Source organism: Giraffa tippelskirchi, chromosome 12, assembly GCF_054371585.1.
Source record: "Giraffa tippelskirchi isolate mGirTip1 chromosome 12, T2T-mGirTip1v1.2.pri, whole genome shotgun sequence".
Taxonomy (NCBI): Eukaryota; Metazoa; Chordata; class Mammalia; order Artiodactyla; family Giraffidae; genus Giraffa; species Giraffa tippelskirchi.
This window is the reverse complement of record NC_137286.1, coordinates 11,956,508-11,980,227: the sequence shown is the minus strand read 5'-3', so window position 1 is coordinate 11,980,227 and position 23,720 is coordinate 11,956,508. Positions and strand designations below refer to the sequence as shown.

At 52.7% G+C, this 23,720-nt stretch overlaps 1 protein-coding gene across 3 annotated transcripts in view; it reads right to left on the bottom strand.

The window, feature by feature from the left end:
* The window catches only part of ITPK1 (inositol-tetrakisphosphate 1-kinase), a 156,607-nt gene that overhangs the window by 81,377 nt on the left and 51,510 nt on the right, over nucleotides 1-23,720 (bottom strand). The window lies entirely within an intron of this gene.

Here is a 23,720-nt window from a genome sequence, read left to right as displayed (position 1 = left end):
CAAAAACACGAGCTGCCTTCTCTCCCACTCATCTCAGCACCAAGGAACAGGGGGAGGACAGCTCTCAGAACAGGGAAATGCTAAGAAAAATCTGCCCGGTGTAGAGTCGGGGAGCTGGGAGAGATGGGTAGCTACTGGAGCAAGGCAACCACAAAGGGAAAACAAGGCTATAACTGCCAGGGGTATGGCCCAGACCACAGTGGGGATGGCTGGGGAGTGGGAAAACCCTTGGGCTAGTGATGACTCAACGCTCTCCCCACCCTCCTCCACCCAACCATGCTCCTTTTCTCAGGCAGTGACCCCACTTGTCAGGGCTGTTCTTGGACAAGGCTGGCCCTGAGGTCGGTTCCTGGCTCCCCGGGTGGCTCCCTACTCTGGGACAGAGCCCTGCTGAGTCAGTCTCAATCCCTGGGGGCCACAAAGCTGCCCCGGAACTCAGCACACCTCCCTGCCAAGCCCCTGGCCCCAGGACCACGCCCCCTCTGTGTCCCCTGCAAGGTCAGCAGGGCAAGAATGACAGGGAAACAAATCAGAGCGCTTCTTTACCCCGAGGCCAGACCCCACCTGCCTGCGAGGGTGGGGAGGCGGCGTCTGCCTTCATTTCAGACAAGGCTGGGGGTCCAACTCATACTGACTCTTAAAAATTCAACATTTAGTAAGGGTTCTTTAAGGCATTTTAAGAAATGTGAAGGTTGGGTCTCACTGTTGGAATGAAATGGCAGCTGCAGGTCAAAGCCCGGCTCAGGCTTCTGTCTAGCCCCAGAACGGAGCAACACACACAGACACACACACACACACACACACACACGCGTGCGCACAGACACACACACACGCACAGACACACACACAGATACACACACAGACACACACACAGACACACACACGCACAGACACACACACACAGACACACGCACGCAGACACACACACAGACACACACACACAGACACACGCATGCACAGACACACACACAGACACACACACGCACAGACACACACACGCGTGCGCACACACACCCCTGAGCTTTGCAGCCACCTGTGGGCTCGTTCCCTTCATGCAAGGGAGCCAGGTCTGAGACTCAAGAACAGCAACTAGAGGTGGCGAGGCCACACACACACACACAAACAACTTCCAGAAGGGTGCGGTGTGAAAGTCCAAGACAGTAATGCCACTTGGCACCCCATGAAGCTCAAATGGGATGCAGAGCCTCTGCCTGCCAAAAGCTCAGATTCTAGAGTGTTCCGCAGTGGAGACAGAAAAAAAAAAAGCAGACAGGCTAGAAAGATACCAGGTGTGGCTGTAAAGTAACACAACTTCCTGATCAAATTAATATCTGCTCATTGTAAGAGATGTTTAAATTCCAAGTTACTTATTCATATCAGAAAATTTATCCTTGTTTTCAGAGGTAACTGATTTTGGTATACATCCCTCCAATTTTTAGATCTATTTTCCCAAAACTGGGATTATACTGCATAAGCAGGTTTGGAGCCTACTTTTTAATAAAGTATGCTGTAATGAATGCTTTCCTATGGCATTACCTGTTCTTCTAAGTCACTGTCATTTAAAGACCAATAACACATCATTTACTTCACCAACTCCCTATCACTGAACATCTGGTTGTTTCTAATTGTACAATAATGATCCCTGAGTTGGGAAGATCCCCTGGAGAAGGAAATAGCCAACCACTCCATGGAAAATTCCATGAACAGAGGAGCCTGGCCGTCTACAGTCCATAGGGTAGCAAGGAGTCAGACACAACTTAGAGACTAAACAACAATAAAACAACAAACATAAGAAAAAGGATTAAACTGCATCCCATATATTCTCTTTTTAACAGGAAAAGAGGGGTGGGATATACGGCTAAACCTGTAAAACCACTTTTTGGAAGACAAAGGGGTAAGCTCCAAGCAACTACCTAAGAAACTGGAATTAGTGGAAAACCTCATTACTTGGTCCTGCCAGAAAATAAGATGTTCGGCAACTATGCCTGGTACCTGTGACCTATTTCTTGCTCAAATCTTCTCTGAACTGAGCCCCCAAAGATGTTCCCCAAGCTCTGCAGTAATTTCCCTGGGCTACCACTGATCTGTGCCCAACTCCCTCGGCAGCTATGGCATCTTCTTTCACGCAGCTCCTATGCGGGGCGAGGGGGGGGCGGGGGCGGGTGCGGCGGGGAACTACCAAGACAAAAGGTCGGCAGTGCCCGGGCTGGTGTGTGGCCTCAATACCACTGGATGGGCTGCCCCACTGCCATCCACAAAGCTGGGGGTAAAAGGGAAGGGGGCATTTTCAGTTCTCCTCCAGGACCTCCTCTGCCCTCAGCAACTTCTCTGGAGGGGGCCCTGTGCTGCAGACCCACCGCCTCTCCATCCAGCTCCCTAGACCCCAAGCTGAACACTCTCTGGATGGGGTGAGAGCAGACACTGGTGTCCCCTGCTCCAAGCACGCTGGGAGACACCTCCCCTCCAAGGCAGACTGCCCAAGGAACGCCCAGCGCATTTCCCACAGGTCCAGGAAATGATTTGTTCTTTTGGAGTTAAACTGACTTAATTTTATTTATTTTAATATTCATTTATTTGACTGCACTTTGTATGGATGTGAGAACTGGACTATAAAGAAAGCTGAGAGCCCAAGAATTGATGCTTTTGAACTATGGTGTTGAAGAAGGAGATCTCCAGTCCATCCTAAAGGATGGAGATCCAACCAGTCCATTCTAAAGGAAATCAGTCCTGAATATGCATTGGAAGGACTGATGCTGAAGCTGAAACTCCAATACTGTGGCTGCTGCTGCTGCTGTTGCTGCTGCTGCTGCGTCGCTTCAGTCATGTCCAGACTCTGTGCAACCCCAGAGACGACAGCCCATCAGGCTCCGCCGTCCCTGGGATTCTTCAGGCAAGAACACTGGTGTGGGTTGCCATTTCCTTCTCCAATGCATGAAAGTGAAAAGTGAAAGGGAAGTCGCCCAGTCGTGTCCGACTCCTAGCAACCCCATGGACTGCAGCCTATCAGGCTCCTCCTCCATGGGATTTTCCAGGCAAGAGTACTAGAGTGGGTTGCCATTGCCTTCCGGATGCAAAGAACTGACTCGTTGGGAAAGACCCTGATGCTGGGAAAGACTGAAGGCAGGAGGAGAAAGGGATGACAGAGGATGAGATGGTTGGATGGCATCACCGACTCAATGGATATGAGTTGGAGTAAACTCTGGGAGCTGGTGATGGACAGGGAGGCCTGGCGTACTGCAGTCCATGGGGTCACAAAGAGTCGGACACGACTGAGCGACTGAACTGACTGACTGAAGTCTTAGCTACAGCATGGGGAACCTTAGTTGTGGCATGTGGGATCTAGTTCCCTGACCAGGGATTGAACCTAGGTCCCCTGCTTTGGGAGCATGCAGTCTTAGCCATTGGACCACCAGGTAAGTCCTCAGGCCAGGTGGACTTTGGAAGGAAGGAAGGTCAGCGGGAAGGCACAACACAAATGGGGGTGGGGATGACAAAGGCCCCTGTGCTTCCTGGGGTCACGGCAGGAAACACCAAACACATGCATGGCTCAACCCACTGACCATTCTTCCTTCTGGGGCTGCTACCACCAGGCAATTGCCCACAACCCTGTCAAGCAGGGGAAAAGCAATCCTGGGTCCACAACGGCCAGCAGCCCCAGCCGCCCAGCCCTCCCCACCTGGAAGAGCAAAGTACAAGACACACCAGTGGGAGACGTGCACCCCGGGCTGGGAGAGGCCACTTCTTATCTGTACCCTGATTAAAACCAGACTGGATGTCCAAGATCTCTAAGCACTAAGGCCAGGGGTGCTATAATCAGGTGCCTCTTCCTGGAGCGTATCAAGACCCAGGGGGCCATGTGCAAACCACAATCTCTTCTTGACCTGGCGGGGCAGGCCTGGCACCGGCCTAGGATCCTGCAGGGAGCTGCCCAGGGCACCCCATGCACAGCACCACCCCCCCGCCCCCGAGAGCCCACATACACCTTCCTACAGCTCTGTGGTCTCAACTCTGCCCCTGAGACAGTCAGTGACTGAGAGTCTTGCGTGCAGACACCATCCCCACCCCGAGTTCTGAGCCGAGCCCAAGGAGAACCTTCTCCCCTCCCCCAGGGCCCTCTGCTTCCATCATTCTGGAATCCGGCTTGCAGACGACCAGCCTGCTGCCTTTCCCCTCTTTGGCCCCGTCACCCAGGAAGGTCAGAGCCAGCAGCCTCAGGGGACAGTGGGGACAGGCCTGGGGGCAAACGGAGGGGCACAAACAAAATGCCCGACAGAGGACATGTAAACAACTGACCAGGCGGTCGGCGAGGGGCAATAGGGAGCAGCGGGGACTGTTTGGCAAGTGGTTTAGATACTGGCAACAAATTCCAAGAGAAGAACGTAAAAATTCCTGTGTGGGCCAAGCGTATCGCTTGCAGGCCAAGTCCACCAGCCCACCTCTCTCTGCCGAGATGAGATGCGGAGGCTGAGAGGCCACAGAGAGGACAAAGGCCAGGCAGTAATTAACCACCTTCCCCCCCACCTGCTGAGCTGCGGCATAAAGCTGGCAGCAGGTGGAAACTCTGGGGTGTGGGTGATCCACAGGGCCTCCAGGTAAAGGACCGAAAGCTGCCACCCAGGGCCTGGGGTTCATCACATGTAACAGCGAATCGATGCTGCCCATCCCCCCACTCCATGGGAGGGTGGGGTCGCAGATTCTGGAAGAAGAAAAGCAGGGGTTGGGGGAGGCAGCACTGTGGGGTGAGAAGAGGGGTGTGGTCTCACACCATTTGGAAGGACTGCCTCGGACACCCAGGCTGCTTGAGAAGGAAGGGGGTGCGGGCAGGGGTGGGTTGGACTTCCCTGGTGGCTCAGTGGTTAAGAATTTACCTTGCAATGCCGGGGACACAGGTTCGATCCCTGGTTCGGGAACATCCCACAAGCCACGGGACACTAAGCCCATGCGCCACAACTATGGAGTCTGTGCTCTAAAGTGTACATGCTGCAACTATTGATACCTGGGCACCCTAGAGCCCGTGCTCTGCAATGAGAAGCCACTGCAGTGAGAAGCCTGCACACTGCAACTAGAGAGGAGCCCCCGACTGCAACAACGAGAGAAAGCCTGCCCAGCAGCAAAGACTCAGTATGACCAAAAATTAAATAAATATTTAAAAAACGAGGAAGAAAGAAGATTCACGCTGTGCCAGCTGGGTCCAGCTCCGAGGATCATGGCCAGGGCAGACTCTAGAGCTCTGGGGCTGGAACTGGTCCACCTATGGAGCCCAGAAGGTGGGGGAAAGCACTTTTAAGGCCCCCATCGCTGTAAGTTGTCCTGTAAAGAACCCTGAGTTCACAGCTCTGGCCACCTGGCCTTTCAGCCCCAGACGACAGTGCATCTGAAGTCCCAGGTCTGATGACGATGATTCACCAGGCACCGGGTCCTCGCCTCGGCACGCACGGCGTTTCAAGATCAGATCAAATCTAAGCCTTGCCTTTCAGAAGCAAGAAGAGTGGCCCAGTATACATCTGGGCAAACCCTCAGGCTCCTCTGTCCTTGCAGCCAGCATCCACCTCCCACAGCTCCTTATGGGCCTGGGCCAGCCAAGAAACAGGGTATGTGTGTTGGGGGGGGGGGGGGCAGATTTCAGTGCAGCTTCTGAATTCAACTCCTCTAATGACCCCAGAGAGCACCGCTGCAGACCTCAAGGCTTGAAGAAGCTGTGCTGCCTGCTAGCCAAGGCTCTTCAACCAGTCACCATGATGGGGGAAAGGTCAGAGGAAGGGAGATAGAGCCTCTTCTTGAAACATATGACAGCACTTAAGGGCCAATTAGGGACCCTGGTTACAGGCGAATCCGGGAACTGATTAACAAGAGTCCGTAATTAAAATTAAATTATATTTTCACTACAGTTCATTAAACTCTCTAATTCAGACTGTTTACTGTTGCGGAACTAAATTCTGAGTCCAGTCTCTAGCCTGGGGGGTAACCCAGTCCACCTTTGGGCCTGAACTGCCAGGGTCCCCTCACCCATTCAAAAACCTTCCACGGCTCCCCAGGGTCCCTAAACAAAGAGCCACACTGCCTCCAGCTTCCTGTCCACACTTCCCCCTCACTGCCTCCAAGCAGCTCCTGGCTCTGGTTGGACGGGACCCCCTCCTGGTCCTTGAACCCGGCCCCAAGCCCCAGCCTGCACACACACAGCCTCTCTGACCCCCACTCCCCACCAGGCTCTTTTCTGCCTGTGTGTGGTCTGAACACAACTCATGGTCCTAACTCTCAGGTCGTCTTGATCTCATCTCCCAGGCTGACCATAAGCTCAACCCAACCCCTCTCTGTGAGCTGTGTCAGGGTCCCAGACACGCACAGGCCTGCTCACAGGAAGTCACTCACAGGAAAGCCACAACCATCGAGCAAAACCACGGCTCGTTCCTTTCCCATTTGGTAGAGGAGGAATTGTGCTAACTCAGGGCGGGGGCACCAGGACCCGTGCTGGGTCCTCCTGGCTCAAATTTCCTCCCCCACGTGTCCTCCACTGGGTGCCCTCGATAAAAGGAAACCATGAACCATGTCCCTGTCATAAAAGAGATAAGCCCAGCGTACAGGAAGTGGTGAAACGGCTGGACACGATTTAGTACCCAGAGGCTCCTGGGTGCTCTGCAGCTCTGGGACCTTTGGGGAAGGGCCAGGTTGGGAGGGACAAGCCTGACAGGCTGGGGGAGAGGGGGAGAAAGAGCACAAAACAAAGTAGCTCTAAGTGAGTGGTCACCCGGAAAGCAAGGGGCAGAATCAGAGGTTCAGTACTTTTCCATTTCTCTTTGGACAGAACACCCCAACCACCTTCTTCTGCCCCATGACTCGGCCTCTCAAGGGAGCCGACAAACCCTCAAGCAAACGAAAACAGCAAATGGATGGTTAATTCCCGTCAAAGTCCAACTGCAGGCAGGTGCCCACTTCTGGGCTGTCAAGGGAAAAGCTCAAAGCGTGGACAGGCGAGCAGTGTACAGCACCCAGCATCCAGCCATCCGATGCCGTGAGATGTCCACCGTGAGCCTTGGTCCAGGGTGAATGGCGAGTAGGGAGATCACTGTGGCCTCTGCAAGGCACCTCTGCCTCCTCTCTCCACCCTCCCCCCAACTAACTAACCACCCCCTCCCCGAGGTCAGAAAACGGAAGGGCAGAGACAGGTTCTGAAATGGGTGAGAAGACATGCAGGAAAAAGTCTGGGTCCTCAGAAGAGGCAGGCTGCTGGTGAGCCACTCTCCATATAGTCTCAGGAGAACCTTTCTCTCCCACTTTGATGCCACCTAATTCCCGGGGATTGACCCCAACTCACTGTCAGGATGGGCTTGGGACTCAGGCCTGGCCAATTACAGCATCACTTCATCCAGACCCAAGTGTCTGATTCAAGAACAGGTGTGACAGGTTGAACTGTGTCCCCTAAAAAAACAGGCTAAGTCCTAATCCCCATATTGTGAATGTGGCCTCATTTGTTACAGGGCCTTTATAGACATAATCAGGTTGAGATGAGGTCATTAGGGTGGGCCCCAATCCGACATGATGGCATTCTTCTATGAGGAGGAAATAAGCCATATGAAGACACAGGCCCACGGGGGGAGGAAGGGCACGTGGATATGGAGGCAGAGATTGGAGGGATACTGCCATCAGCCAGGGAACTCCTAGGGCTGCCAGAAGCTAGAAGAGGCAAGGAGGGGCCAGAGGGAGTGTGGCCCTGCTGACAGTTGGATTCCCAACTCCTCTCTCCAGAACTGAGAATAAATTTCTGTTTTAATCTGTTATGGTAGCCCCAGGTAAGGAACATAATAGGTATGTAACTTGAGTCAAACTAATCAGGACCAGCAAACAGCAGCCAGCCCTGGGAGCTTTGCCAGAACTCAGGGCAAAAGGAAAGTCATACTTGCTTCCTATGAGGTTGTTGAGCTTATGGGATGGAGCTGCTGGCAATCTTTTTCACACGTCTTGGCAAAGCCTGCCTTGAAAGAACCTACATAAAGAGCCTGAAAAGTGAAGAAACACTTCTGATGACATAAATTTGAGTCCCTGATGGCCTAAAACCCATCACACCTGGATTTTTCTGAGACATCCACACTAATAAACTCTATTGGGTTGGCCAAAAAGTTTGTTCAGGTTTTTTTGTAAAGTGTTAGGAGAAAAACTCATTTTTTGGCCAACCCAATATTCATTAACATTTCCTTAAGTCTCTTTTCAAGTTGAAAATCTGTTGCTTAACAACCTAAAGAGCCTTTAAGTTTTATCATACACAGAGGACAATTTGTTGTTTGGTTTTTTTAACATATGTCCAAATGTGCACAAGTCCCAACAGTCAACCTCCAAGGCATCCAAACTTTCAACACTAACACCACTGGTGTCCTTCTCCTTGGTACATGCCTTCGGCCCGCAAAGTTTCGTTTCAGCAATGGCCATTCCCTATCCCAAAGGTGCTCTTGATCTTAGGTAACAAAACACAGTTCAGCCAAGTTCAGAATAAACAGTGAAAATACGTTTGATTTTAAGAAATGTTGACTGAAATGGCTTAAATCCTAAAGACAGAAAATTTAGAGGAAGGTGGGTCTCTAGAGGATTTCAACAGTTTGATGTCAGCAAGAACCCAAGTTCTTTTCAGGTTTTTATTCTGCCCTGCTTCTTATGACAGACATATCTGTCCTCATGCCTTTTACCTCATGGTCACAAAATAGCTGCCACAGCTCTAGGTATCCTGTTCCCAGAGAAAATCTAGGAGGCAGAAAAAGGGAAATAAAGGTCAAACAGCTACCCTTTTGTAAGATAGAAAATACTCTTCCCCCTTACAACTTACTGGTCAGAATTGCAAGACGTGGGTGCCTCTAGCTGCAAGGGAGGCTTGGGATGCAAGTCTTGGGCAAAGAGAACTATGTTGTCATGACAGACCTAGGTCAACCACCAACGTCACCTGCATGGAAGCTGGAGAGTAAAGATGTGCCAAGAAGGCAACTTGCCAGATGTTAAAGAAAAATGGAGTCCACAGGCCCCTCACAAGTCCTAAGAAACTACTTCTGTGGCTTCTAAGTGACCTTAGGGTAAAATCAGCAAATAGAATCATTCATCAAGCCTCTCCCCATGCCCACATGTGCCAAGTTCTTCACTAAGTACTGAGATGAGTGCCCTTGAGGACCTCAGGGGTAAGGCAGGGTGGGGGGATGGGGGGAGTGTTGGTCAACCTTAGACGGCTAAGGGTCCAGAAGGAGATTGGGGATTCTGGGCCAGGCCAGCAGCCATCCCCAGGAGTGAGCGGTCTCCTGGTGTAGGGTAGGGGGTGGGGGTGGGGGGTGCACAGAAGTCACACCTGACCTGCATCTGAAGGATGAAAATAGGTGTGCCAAGGTAGGTCACAACAGGTGTGTGCAGGCACAGAGATGGGGCTGTTAAGGGTTTGCTGTGTGTGACTTGGGGAGTGGCGGAGGCAACACTGGGAAGAGCATGGTAAGCGGTTCTTGAGGGCTAGACTTTCACCTGAAGACAAGGAGAGCAGGGGTGTGACACAGAGAAGGCTTGATGAGTGATGACTCCACAGGTAAGGGCTCGACCAAGCGGCAGGGACGCCCGTCAGAGGTGTGGCGGTGCTGGGTGAGGGGCGACAGGGGACCCGTGAGTGAAGGATGGAGGTGGGGATGGGCGAGGAAACATGCAAAGGGAGAAATCAACAGGGCCTGAAACTGATGAGCTGTGGACACGGAGGGAAGAGGGACCTGGGCTGGCTGCCTGGGTGGGAAACGGGAGGCAGCGTCTTCGTTACGATCCAAGAAAACAGGAGAGGAAGCAGGTTTGGAAGGGATGGTGGGGAGTCAAGATACAACACGTGGTGCCTCCAAACAGAGATACTCCCCAGACATTCTAGGCCTGCTCGGGGTGGGGGCAGACAAGTGCACCCCCACTCAGCTTCACCCGGGTGCAAAAGATCATGTGAGGACCAGCCCTCCTGGGGCAAAGCAGAAGCCAGGAGAACAGCTGAACTGGAGGAGAGCCTCTCACTGCCTTAAATAGAAGCAAACTGCTCTGGCTGATCTGCAAGTTTATGCAAGTTTATACGAGGAGGGCTGGGCTGCACCGGGGGCCCCTACAAAGCACATTTTAAAGAAAGCCCAATGGTTATGCTAGTTTTCCCGTCTTTGCTGCCAGCATGTAAAATCAAAACTGAACTGGCATTTGTAAAAGCCTTGTCTTCCAAAAGCTTTGACCGGGCAGGATATGGCCCCTCCTATCTGGGCCAGGTCCTTCCACGGCAGCTTGCCCTGTAATCCACCAGGTCCCTATCCTGCACACGGAGCCCTGTGCTCTTGAGCACCACTTGTTCCAGACGGTTCTCCAAGACTCCCAAGTGGCCACTTCAGCCAGGTCCACCACAGGAGAACCAAAGGCTGACACCAGGAGTCAGGGGTCTCCAGTGGGCATCTCCTGAAGCTGGTCTCTGAAAGCTTCCACTCCATCCACACCACAAGGTCCTACTTGGCTCCCGTGCCCCTCTTCGTATGAATAACACTTCCTCCTTTTATTCCCTCTCCCACTCAGAAAGGTGGCAAATCAAAGTCCTGGAGAAGTTTGGCAAGCGTAATTCTTGGAAGATGGGGTCAGGTGGGGACAGACTCCACAGCAGACCCTGCTGCAGAGCCACGAAGACCAGCAGTGTCCAGTAGGTGGTGTCACCATGGTCTTGGATGAAGTTAAATGATGGTGACCGTCAGCAGACACAAGACCTGAAAAAGTACCTGCGCAGGAGATTAAAATGCTCGGCTCCTGGAAAAAGGTGCCAAAAGGTTTTGAAAGAGATTCAGGGTCTCCCAAAGCCAGGTTCTATCTTCCCACTAACAGGAAGCTCCCCGAGAACTGTCAACTACGTCCCAGCGCTCGGCACAGCGCCCAGCTGGCCCAGCACACAGATGAATGAATGCCTGACGGACGGATCAAGCCAACGACAGCCAGACTCCACGCCCCAGGCCTCACTGACCTAGCCATGCCGCTCACCGCACTGCTCAACAGCACTCTGCACATACAGTGCCTGAAAGCCTGAGGCCTGGGGGAGGGGGCTGCCGGTTCCAGGGCCCTGCCTCTGTTGGACCCCAACCTCCAAACTCCCCCACCCTGCTCCCTGTACCCGTGGTTTTCAAACCTTCTCTGACCTGCAATGTCTTGCTTGAAAGAAAATCCCCCTCAAATCAAAAACAGATAAAAAGAGTTGTGTCTATGGCTGAAGGGAGCCTGTTGCGTGTGGGGGTCAGAAACGCTGCCCTCAAAAAAGCAGGCGCTCCTTCGAGGTTCTTGACAGTTCTACTCAAACTGCTGGGCTGCATCCCCACTTGCCAGCCCTAATCCAACAAGCTTGGAAACCACCCTGGGCCTCACAATTCCTCAGCGTGGGGAATGGAAAATAGCAGCCGTAGCAGGTCTTTCCATCTGAGAGCTGAGGAACCTGCCAATCTCTGCCACTGTTGCACATGTGGGGAGGTGGTTTTTATACGTTTTGAGTGAGGACTGTCAGAAATAACCCTGTTATGAGAAATTCTAGCGCACTCCACTCCTGAGAGCATTAGCATCTCCAGTTCACCCTTTTGGTCACCGGAGCTTGCTGGGGAGGAGTCTTACTCTCCGCCTGGGGGTTCACGTGGAGGTGGGGGAGGACTGAGAAAGCAAAAGCACCGCGGGTTCAGGTCCCAGCTTTGCCAATTAGCAGCTCTGTGACTCTGAAGTCTCCACATCTGACAGACAGGGCAATTAATCACCTCCACGGCTTGTAAGACTGTCTTGGGGTTTACATGAGGGATTTTTTTCAAGTGCTTTATAAACCACTCCCAAATGTTAGCTATATTTACATTGATTTTATTGCTGGGCTTCTAGAAGGCCAAGCAGAGCAGACTAAGTTTCTCCTGAAGGTCTTTTATTACAGATGCAAGGCAGATTTATGGCAGCTTGCTTCTCTCACCAGGATCCTGGACTCTGTACAAAGTCTATGCCTTGGTGTCAGACACTGGCTGACACCCCCACCCAGGGAGGCTTGGTCTGGGGTATCCTCACTTTGGGGGGGGTCCCATTTATCCTGGTGGAAGTACAAAAAGAAACCCCCAGAGCTTGCCCGAGAGTAGTCCAGAGAGCTGGAAGTAACCAGCTTCCTGGCTTGTAAGCAACCCACCCCTTCCCCTGGCCCACCCTGCACTCAACATAATACCTGCCTACATCACCACGTTCCTCCCAAACCCAGGATCTCCAAGGGGCTGATGACAGGAGCATGTGAGCTCAGGCACAGAGCAAATGCTCAGTCTCCCACTCTGACAGCAGACACACAATCTAGGAAAGGGCCTTGGGCACAGTCCCCCAGACGCCCCCAAAGGACTCAGACCTTCCGTTGCCTCATCACATCCTTTGCCACCACTGCTTAAAACCAGCGGTTCCCAGATGGGGATCCTCAGACCAGCAGCAGCAGCATCACCAGGAAGCTTATCAGAGATGCAAATTCTCAGCCCCTCAGACCTGCTGGTTCAGAGACTCTGGAATGTGGCCGATCGCCTGGTGGAAGACACTCTCCTGGTGATTCTGGCTACACTCAAGTTTAGAATCACAGCCAGCCTCACCCTGGCTGCCTTACAGAATCACCTCCAGGAGACAGTGAAGGACAGGGGATCCTGGCGTGCTGCAGTTCACAGGGCTGCGAAGAGTCGGACACTAACTGAGCAACTGAAAAACAAACGTACAGGAGCCAGCCCGAGATCTTGATTTAATTAATGTTGCCTCATCAGTATAAGTATGATTTTTTTTTTCCTTAAATACTTTAAAATGAATACGAGGAACACAGAGGGGTCTTAGGGTAGTGAAGCGACATGACACCATATAGCGTATGATACTCTGACACAACACTGGAATGGTGGATACATGCCGCTATGTTGTTGCTGCTGTTTAGTCGCTTCAGTCGTGTCCAGCTCTTGCTGTGACCCCATGGACTGTAGCCCGCCAGGCTCCTCTGTCCTTGGGATCTCCCAAGCAAAAATACTGGAGTGGGTTGCCATTTCCTACTCCAGGGGATCTTCCCAACCCAGGGATCAAACCCGAGTCTCCTGCATCTCCTGCACTGGCAGGAGGATTCTTTACCACTGAGCCACCTGGGAACCCCATATGTCACTATACCTTTGTCAAAACCCACAGAATGCGCCACATCAAGAGAGGACCCCAGTGTAAACTGTGGACTTTGGGAGATGATGACGTGTCTGCGTGGGTTCATCAGCTGTAACAAATGCAGAACTCTGGTGGGGGATGGTAATGGGGAGACTGTGTATGTGTGTGTGTGTGAATGCGTGTGTGTGTGTGTGAATACATGTGTGTGTGAGTGTGTGTATAGAGAGTACACGGAACTCTGTACCCTTGGCTTGATTTTGCTCTGAACCTAAAACCACTCTGAATAATAAAATCTTAAAAAGAAAAAAAAAGGTGATTGTGATTCAGGTGGTCTATGGAGCCTGGGGTGATGCTTAGGAGGTGGGCAGGACAGCCAGGTTTCAGAGTCAGCAGGTAAGAAGACCACACAACTCTGGAGCTCAGGGAAGACCTCCGGAAGAGAGAATTAAGTCACAACTGACTGATGTGTGAGGGAAAGATGGGGTGTGGACAAGCGAGCTTTCCTAAAGGCACCTCCTTATAGCCCATCCAGCGGCTCATTCATTCCAACTGAGCTTTCACCATCTTCCCTCCCCGTGTCTGCCTTAACAACCCAGGGCTGCTAACTTCCCACCAGACGGCCACTCCTTGGAGCCTGTCACCCGTGGTGAGAGGAACCCCTTCCCCCAAGGTAATCTCTGGAGGGACACCCATGTCCCTGCTCCTTCAGAACCAAAGTCCTAGAGAGAACTCAAGGCTGCACGTTACAGAAAATAGCACACCTTCTGTATCCCATCATTTGTTTTTTGCCTTTTATGTTTTATAAGCTTTTATAAGCCTTTTTACTGAAGTATAATATACGATAAGGAAAAAAGCTTATCACGGCGAGGACCTGGTGAATATTCACAGAAGGATGACCAAGGTCAAGACTGAGAAGAGACATTTGCAAGACCCCAGCAGCCCCGTCAGGTCCCCACCCGGTCCCTGTCCCCAGAGGTATCACTAGTCTGCCTACCACACCTCCCCTCCCACCCCCGGAAGTGTCGCCGGTTCAGGAATTTGCCAGCCGTGCTCTACCAAGTCCGAGCCGCACATCCACGGGATCCCCATGTTTTGCACGTGGTGGCCTTTGGTTCATCGTCATCACTGCACAGGATCCCACCATGCGACTGTGATGCCCACTCTCCACTGCGTGGACGCTGGGGCTGCTTCCACTTTGAGGCTGTTATGACTGCTGCTGCTTTGAACAGCCTATGCTTGTCCTTCGATGGGCACAGTGGTCCTTTCTCTTGGGGAGATATCTGGGGTGGAACTGGGGGAGTCAAAGGGCAGGCACATGCTTAGCTTTAAGCAAGCCATGCTCCAAAATTCCACACCAATCCCCAGCACTTTACCCTGCTTTCTCTCCCTCCCTATCGCTCTGCGCCAGCTCACTCACTTCATACGTTTTATCTGTTTTCAGTCTCTTAGCCTTCTGGACGTGGACGCTCCAAGAGGGCAGGGACTGTTCACTGCTGAGTGATACTCAATGAAAGCAGATACTCAATGAATACACACAGGCCATCCTCTGAGCATCAGCGTTCCCACCTGCACATGGGTGTCGAGACATCTGTCAGCTGTCCCTCTGTCTTTCCTCCTGCAGGTGCCTTTCCATTCTCACCCAGTCCTCAGCCCCAGATGCCAATCAGGCCTCGACTAAAGGCCAAGAGCCCTCAGAAACTCAAGATATGCCATGGGCCTTCCTCAGGACAGAGTATCCAGGCTCCTGGGAGAAGTCCAGCCTCAAGTCTTGGCCGTGTGAAGGCAGGCTGACTGCAGGGCATTCCTGAGTGTTGGCTGCAGACCAAGCCCCCAGGAGGAGGAAGGGCAGTCAGAGCACCCAGAATGAGGGGAGAGAGCTGGGCAAGTGGGTCAAGCAGCCCTTGGGGCTGGGGCAGCTCCAGCCTTTGGATCACAATGGGTCCGGAGAAGCTGGAGCTGACCCAGTCTGGGGAAAGCAGAGAGAGCTTCAAGGAGGAGATGTCTCAGGAGCTGTCAGTTCCAAGATGCCTGTAATTCCCCAGAGAGAGAAGGCTGGGTAGGCATGGCAAGTGGAGATGGGTCTGTGCAGAGCCAGGGATGGGGGGGGTTGGCGTGGGTAGCGGGGGAGAGATGCAGCAGGGCACAGGGGAGTGGGGGAGATGGAGTTGGAAAGATCTCAGGGCAGGGTGGTGGTGCAGACAAAGAACTGCCAGGCTAAGGCCTCTGGGCTCTGTCCTAAGGACTGGAGCCCCGGGGGTGCCCCGAGGAGGTCACCCAATGACACTGTGGTGGGCCCAGGTGAGAGGGCACTTGCTGTCTTGCTGCCCTGCAGGTGGCAACCTGGCAGGTCTGGGGAGCATGTGCATTCGTTCCCCTCAGGTGCCCTGCAGGGCAGGCGCTGCCCGTCCCTAGACCTACTCGGAGCAGCAAGGACCAGGAGGCACAGCTAACAGGCTGGAGTGGCACACCCCCCACGGGAAGGGGCGGCCAGCAGTGGGCAGGTAAAGTTGGCACGGAACCCGCAGTCTTGACCACCTCGCCTGACCCAAATGCAGCAGCCACAGCTCCACCTCACACCACCCGCCCTTCCAGAACCTTCCACGCCACCTTGGGGGCAGGGCCTCCCCTCTGGAGCCTCAGACCCTGGCGTCGTCAGGGCAACAGCCCACAAACACGGGAGCCCAGGCCTCTGCGCCATAAACAACCCTGACAGATTCAATAAATATAGATGTACTACAGCAATTTGTGGGGAGTTTATGAGAAATTAAAAATTCAACCTGGACAATAAACAACCCATTTCAGAATGTGCCCCCTCTTAAAGTTGAATAAACCATGCGTGAGCATTTTTTGAGCATGATGCCACGAGGCTGAAAATCGGGCTTTGCCAGGAGTGCTTCCTGAACCTCCGAAGCTGGGTGCTGTTGGAAAAAGCGCATCCGCATGTTCGCTCACCTCACAGGGCGCTTTACAGCTTATATAGCACTTTACAGGTTATACAGCACCTGATACTCCCAAAGGGGTGAATCTGACCGACACCATCACGATGATGAGCCTTGCTGTCAGCACAGAGCCTGAAGCACAGTGACTTGCCCAAGGTCACCCAGCTGGGCACAGTCAGAGAGGACGGGAACCTGGGGCAGCTGACTCCAGACCACTGCGCTCACAGAAGCCGCCGCAAGTGCATTTGCTACACACAACAGCAGCTGCACCCCAGTGAGGTCTGATGTGGGGAGCTGGCTGAATTCTCAAGAAATCTGCCCTATTTAAATAGAGTATCAAAGGGGCCTGCTTCAAACAGATCAACACATTCTCACTCGCACACTCGTGCACCGCCCAGGAGGGCCCAGCTCTCCGCCTCTGCAGGGCAGGCGTGGCAACCTCCGCAGGCTGACTTTGAGATGAAAGGCTGAGAAGTGAGGAGACAGAGCTGGAGAGGATGACTGCGAGGTTTTCCACCCCCTGCTTTCTGAAGAGTCAGAGATTCTTAAGAGGGAGAGTGAGATCCCATCAGGGCCAGCAGCCCATTCCACAGAGGAGGAACCTAAGCCAGCCCAGTTGCGCGGGGGGAACGAGCCTGGGGTTCCCCCTGCCCAAGCCTGGGGCCTCCAGCGCCAGCCACCTTGACTTCAGGAGTCACATGACGTGGGGATGCCCGCGGGTGCCGCCTGGTCAGACTCTCCAAGTCACCGAACATTATCGGGTAAGAATAAGGGAACAAACGTGGGTGAGAGAGATGAGCACAGACCCACCACGCAGGGCAGGCAGGCGCGGGCCTTCTCAGCAGGAAGGGTTGACAGGCTAGAACCAGAGAGCAGCAACATGGGGCACAGTGGATCGACCTCAGGAGCGGGGGTAACTGTGTTTTGCTGCAAAAGCCCTTGTAAGACATTGGGGGTGGATTTGCAGCAGCCTCATAAAATTCACAAAAGGCACAACAGGTTTTTAAGGGAAACCAGGGAGGTCCAGCGGTCACTGGGTAGAGCAGGGAGTGTCGTTAGAGCAGCCCAGGCCCATGAAGTTCAGGTCTATCTGGGTTCAGAGACCCCAGAGGGTGGTACTTGCGAGCTCTGTGACCTTAGCTATATCCTTAAGCAAGTGACATAACTGAGCCTCAGTTTCCTCATCTGCAAAATGGGGAGAAGGATAAATAGATCCCACCTCACAGAACTACCAAGATAAAAGTATAAATGCCCAAGGAGGACAGGGACCCAGGCTCAGCAATGAGAAGGAACTGGTTCAAAGTCACGTGGCCAGGATTCCCTAGGACACTGACCCATATCCACACCGGAAATCCTCTTCCAAAGTCCGGGCTGGGCCCCTTCCACCAGGGAAGCACTGCAGGGTTTGACTCAGGGCTGCACCCAACTCTCCCACCCTGAAGGGAACCGGACATGCATGCAGGTGTTTGATATTCTTGTTCAGGAACTAACTTTCCAGTCCTCAGTTCCCCAAAAACGAGCTGGCAGCCGAAGGACAGGGGTGAATCCTGACACACAGCCACCAGCCACAGATTTCTAAACACAGCCTCAGTGCCAGGCTGTGTAGCAGATGCTCTGATTTCAGCTCAATGACTCTTCTCGACTTCCGAGGTAGGTGCCATGAAAACCCCATTCCACATGAGGAACCTGGAGTCAGAGGCCAAATATCTCACCCACAGCCTTGCAGCTAAAGGGGCCACCAGCACATGTGAGGATAAGGCTGCTCCCTTGACCTGGATGCTCGCCGCCTCTGAGCGGGGTGAGGTTAGGGAGACCGGAGCTCTCTGCTCTCAGAAGTGGTCTGAACCTCCCCTTGGCTGGAGAACTGCAGGCATGTGCAAAGAGGAGCAGAGCACCTGCCAGGAAGAGGGGCCACGGTGGCGGGCAGGAGGACCCTGGTGTAGATGGACAGGCCCAGGGAAGCCGCCTGCAGCCCAGCGGTGGTGGAGGGCACCCGCCCAGAGACCAACGCCTCCACATTGGTCCCCGCTCTTTGTGCCTTTCCTCGGATCAGGAACATGCACAGAGCAAACTGCCTGTGAACAGGGCTGCAGCCCCACCCCAACCTCCAGCTGTGGAGGGCAGGGGCCGGGGGTTGCTCCAGGGATGGGTGGGTGAAAAACAAAGGAGGGGAGAGAGAGGACGCATGAGAGAGAAGCAGAACCTAAGTGCAACCAAAAATCCAGAAGGACAAACTCCAAGCACAAAGTCCCTTTCTACAATTCCTGAGGAAGTTTGGCTTCCCCACCACCCCCCAAGCATACACACCACTTTTCATAAGCTGTAAAAAAACAACAAATATGATTTATTATTCATATGACCCACAGAAATAACCACCGACTTGCCCCAACAATATCAGAACCAGATGTTCACCACAGCACTATTTACAATAGTGACAAACCAGAACCACGGCCAACATCCACCAGGAGAATTCAGAAACTTCGCTGACAGACAGAATATTATGCAGCCATTAAGACAGCAAGCCTAAGCAGACGTTTAACAAAGGGGGAAACGTCAACAGAAAATAATTTTAAAGTGTATAAACACATTCTATTTCTACCTGGGAAGAAAAAAAACTCAAAGGATATTCAGGAACGTGACTGCTGGTTATCTCTGGGCCACGGGTAAATACACTTTGCTCCTACCAGCCACAAAGGAGGCTCTTCTGGACCTTTCTATTTTTTTCCCCTGGATCGTTTCAAAAGACATTTTCAAGCCGTTCTGGAGGATCAGTTGAGTCACGTGGGATGGAGGTGCTGCCCTGGCAGGTGGCCCGGGTCCCACGGCAGACTCGTGTTCTTTGAGGCAGCAAACAGGTCCAGAACGGCTTGGCTATAGAACGTTCCTGGGCTGGGCTGTGGACAGGCTGGCATGGCCTCATCACACCTCGGTGTGTCTCATCTTCTCCCCATCAGAAGTCCTTGTCCTCATCAGACAAATGACGGCACTGAGGCTTCAGACAGCAAAGAAAGAAGGCGGAGGCCCAGAGCTGGCTTGGGGACACCCCTGTCCTTACTGCAGTGGGAGCCGAGAATGGGCAGCCTGGGATATTCACTCAGACATAATCTTATTAAGCCCTGGGCTTAGAGAAGGGCTGGACCTCACATTTATCAAGTTCAAGGAATGGGTGCCCTCACCTCCACTAGGTATCTCCCCCTCCTCTTGTGCCAGGCTCCCTTCCCCTCGGGCCACACTCCCAAGCCATTAGCTCAGTCCCAAAGGCATCCTTTCTCATCCAGCCTTCTGGGGCTCCTGTCAAAACACTGTAAATAACGCATTTCCACTTGGCAGGGCCTGCAGCAAAAAATACTGCCTGGGCAGGGAGCACGCAGTGAGCCAAGGGCTGCTTCCATGCCAGGAAATCCACACCCTGCCCGCTCAGGAGCCCAGCGGACCCACCTACCAGGGATGGGAGAGACTCCGAGTCCAGGCCAATTTCTGCCCCATCAGACAAAGGGATGAGCTTCAAAAGACCCCTCAAGTGATCTCAGGAGCAAGAAAACCAGTGAGCTGTGGGAAGGTCCTTACCAGCGCCCGACCTGGCTTCAGGCTGCTCATGGCTCCCCTGCAGCAAGGCCTTCCTACCTACTCTGGTCTCATCACATTCATCAGTCCTGTCACTATCTGGTAGGTGAGCCTCAGAGAGGTTTTGCCACTTGCCTAGGGCTGCACAGCTACAGAGGGGAGGAGCTGATCAGAGTGGAGGGTGGGGCCCAGTCACTGAGTTCTCAGTGCAGGGGGCCAAGGGTGAACAGAGCAGGCGCTGGTTTTGCCACTGCACTCCCTGGAATCCAGTCCCAGGTCTGCTGCAGACCCTGTGGGCAGCACAGGGCAAAGACCCTCCGCCCGCCTGAATCTCGGTGCTCTCGCCGGGCAAGTGGGAACGCGGGCAAGGCCCAGACTATCGCTGCGGCAGCCCGGGCTGGTTCACAGAGGCCCAGTCCAGAGACATCAGGGCACTGTGGGAATCATTCTGTGAGCTTTTCTGAGCTCCGGAGCAATCTCCCTGGCTGATCGCTGCCCAAGTGCCCAGGCTGGTGGCCCTAAATGATCCCCCCGGGACACCTGATGAAGGCCACCACCCTCCCACTCCCACTGGACCGCTGAGCACCTCCCAAGGGGCTTCCGTGGACGTGGTGAGTGAGCCCCGCTCCACGCCAAGTTCCCGGGCCACAGTGTGAGCTGGAATCTCCTTATAGGGTATGCTCTGAGGGCACTTGAGAACGTTCAAAGAGAGCAAGACTCGGGTGGCTCGTCGGTCTGGAAAACCGGCCTCCGGGTAAGGGGGATCGGGCAGCCAGACCCACTGGGTCCCTGGAAGGGCGGCCCCTGCCTGTCACTCATACAGGACCATCAGAGACCTTGGAAGAGAGGCGCAGGGACCACGGGGGTTCCCAGGGGCCTTCTCAAAGTTGGGTGGCTGAAAGGGAGCCAAGCTGTAGCTCTGGGTTGACAAGCTTTGGGAAAGCCATGAAATCTCAGCTGTGTGCATGACTCCTGGGGCTTCCCCCAGCCAGTGGGAAGCTGGCACGCCGGGTTGGGGAAGCCAGGGGGTTAGGAGTCAGCACGCCTCAGAGGTGATGGCTTCACCCAATGATGGCTGAACGCAAGGACATCTAGAGAGAGGAAGTAAGTCAGCCTGCCCCCAGCCAGGGCAAACTCAGCTCCAATCTCAGAGGACACCCCATCCCAGTGCCAAGGAGACGCCTTGGGCTGCCGTGTCCAGGACGGCACCCCGAGCAGAGACCCCACAGGACCCCAGCAGGAAAAACATCCCCGTCAGCCCTGTTCTACACAAACCAGACGAATGGAACTTACACTGTAGATATTTCTGGCTTCTTGTCTCTTTCTTTACTTGTGATAACAAATCAAACAAGAGAGATCCTTCTATTTTGGCTCATCTACCAATCCAATCGCTCACCTGCACGACATTCAGACTCATATTAATTTCCATGGGCCCCAAGGACGACGAGGATGACAGTTCTAGTAAATAATAACGAACAGCTGCTTCCGAGGACGGCTGCGTACCAGGCTCTGGGCGTGCCTTGGCGGCACTAGCTCAGTCTCGCAACAACTCCCTGAGGCTGGTTCCAGTATTACAGTAAGTCCCCTACATACGAACCTTCAAGTTGCGAACTTTCAAAGATACAAGCGTGCGTTCCATCAATGTCAGATGTGAGTGAAACTGCAGCTGGCCCTCAGCTCCTATTGTTGACGACCCTTCAGCTCTACCATCTCCCACATCCTCTCCCTCCTCCTGCCAGTACTTCTTGCCTGTTCACTCAATGCCAGCCCCTGTATGCCAACTGTTGTACTGTAAGATTAACAATGTTTTCTTTACTCGTTTTTTTTTATGTAGTATTTGTGCAAAAAGAATTATCAGCCTATTCCAATACAGTACTATATAGCCGATTGTGTTAGTTGGGTACCTAGGCTAACTGTGTTGGACTCTCTCAGAATGGAACTCATTCATATGTAGGAGACTTACTGTATTGCCTTTTTGTCAATGGCTCTTTGAGGGTAACTTGTCCAGTTAGAGGGTAACTAATTCCAGAGCCCGAGTGTGCTGGCAGAGCTAGCTGCAGCCCAACATCCAGGCCCACTCTCTTCATGCAAGGTGACAGCGTGCCCAGCAAAAAGGCCACCAGGATCGAGTGCCTGTTAGAACACTTCTGACCCAGGCAGTGTAGGCAGCAGTGAAATGTGGGACTTCTGTGGAGGTCACCGAGGCGGGGTGCCCTACTCCCCTACCACTTTTCTACAGCCTGGAATGGAAGCCCCAGCAGCCGTTTTCAGAAAGGAGGTGATCTGGAGCCTAAAAGTCAGAGCAGAGGATGGTGTGGCACAGAGGGAAAAGGGTTCGGTACAACTTTATGGTGTCCCCACACCAGCCCTAGGTTCCTACATCCAGCTTCTTTGACACAGAGAGAAATAAACACGGTATTGAAATAAACTGAAATAAGTAAACTGAAGCTGAAATAAACATGGCCAAAAGAGTTTGTTCAGATTTTTCCATTGGATTGTATCCAATATTTCATTTTAGCCCAGGGTCCCCAACTTCTGGGCCATGGACCAGTACTTCCTGACAGATCAGCAGCGGCATCCCATTAGAAATAAAGTGCACAATAAATGGAATGTGCTTGAATCACCCCAAACCATCCGCCCCCCTCTCCCCCCAGTCTGTGCAAAAACTGTCTTCCACAAAACCGGTCCCTGGTGCCAAAAAGATTGAAATAAATATATTTTAAGCCACTGTTATTTTCAACCTGCTACTGGCAGCTGAATGCCAATCCTGATGGCTCCAGAATGAAGCTGCAGGTGGACAGGGGGCTGGAGAATGGGCACTGGCCAGGCAGAGGGAGTGGGGAAGTCGGTCCAGGAGAGCCCCCCCCCCAAAAGGACAATGACCCTGCACCAGGGACTCTTGGAGGATGTACTCAGGCCACCAAACTTCTGCTTCTCTTTAATTCCCCTTTCTGTCCAGGGCAAGAGAAAAATTTCCTATTTGTGACACTGACGAGGTTCTTCAACATTTTAGGAAGGAAGGTTCAATCCTCTGCATGGTTTTCTACTCCCCCTCCCAGGGACTCAGAGTTCTCCTCCTCCTTGGCTGCTAATCTCATTTCCTTGCCTGCTCTCACTACCAGGAACCTCAGAAGTAACCCAGTGTACCCTCAAAGCAGCAGGCCTGACAGTTAACAGTAATCCTCCTCCGTTCCTCAGCCTTGCTTTAATCCGATCTTACTAACCTGTCCTTCAGGGAAAGAGACAGAGTGTGAAGCATACAGAATACTAAAAGGCAGGAACATCCCTAGACTATGAAAGTAATGAAAGTAGCCCAGCTTTCTCTTTCTGGGAATAGTTAAAATGGCAAACTATTAAAAACAAATTAGCGCTTCATGAGTGTAAGGGGGAATTCTCTGGTTTATGTGTACTTTCTGACCTTCCAAAGTGGTGCTCCGTGATACAGCAGCCTGGTACTGGAAAAAGAAACAAAAAGAAAAAAAAGCCAAGACCTCTCAGCCAGCCTCAGCCTTCACACACCATCAAGCCCAGGAGAAGGGCCCTCCACAGTGTACAAATATGTTATTACACTACTTCCTCCATTCAAAGGTGCATTAACTGTTCACATCCCAGCTTCAAACTCATTAAAAGATTTTTAATTAGGTGTTAGAGAACGAAAAGAGAAAAAAAGGAGGGGGGCAAACTCCAGGAGATAGTGGGGGACAGGGAGGCCTGATGTGCTGCCGTCCACCGGGTTGCAAAGAGTCAGACACGACTTGAAGACTGAGCAACAGCAAGTTAGCATAGGCATACATAGGGAGAAAAAAAAATGGAATAGTTAGCAGTGCTTATTTCTGGAGAATAAGACGATAGGGAATTCTTCTAATTCACGTATTTCTATGTTATTGAATTATTTTCCACTGGCTTCCAAAGATTCCTTGATAAGTAGTGTCTACAAGCCAGACTGCGTGCCAAGCTGGCACAGCCCCCAGAAGACATGGTCCACGGCATTAAGGAGCCTCTGGAGAAAAGGAAAAGCTGCCAGATATGTAATTACGCCATGAAATGGGAGCTTCTGTGCCTACGAGTTTGGGACCACAGGGC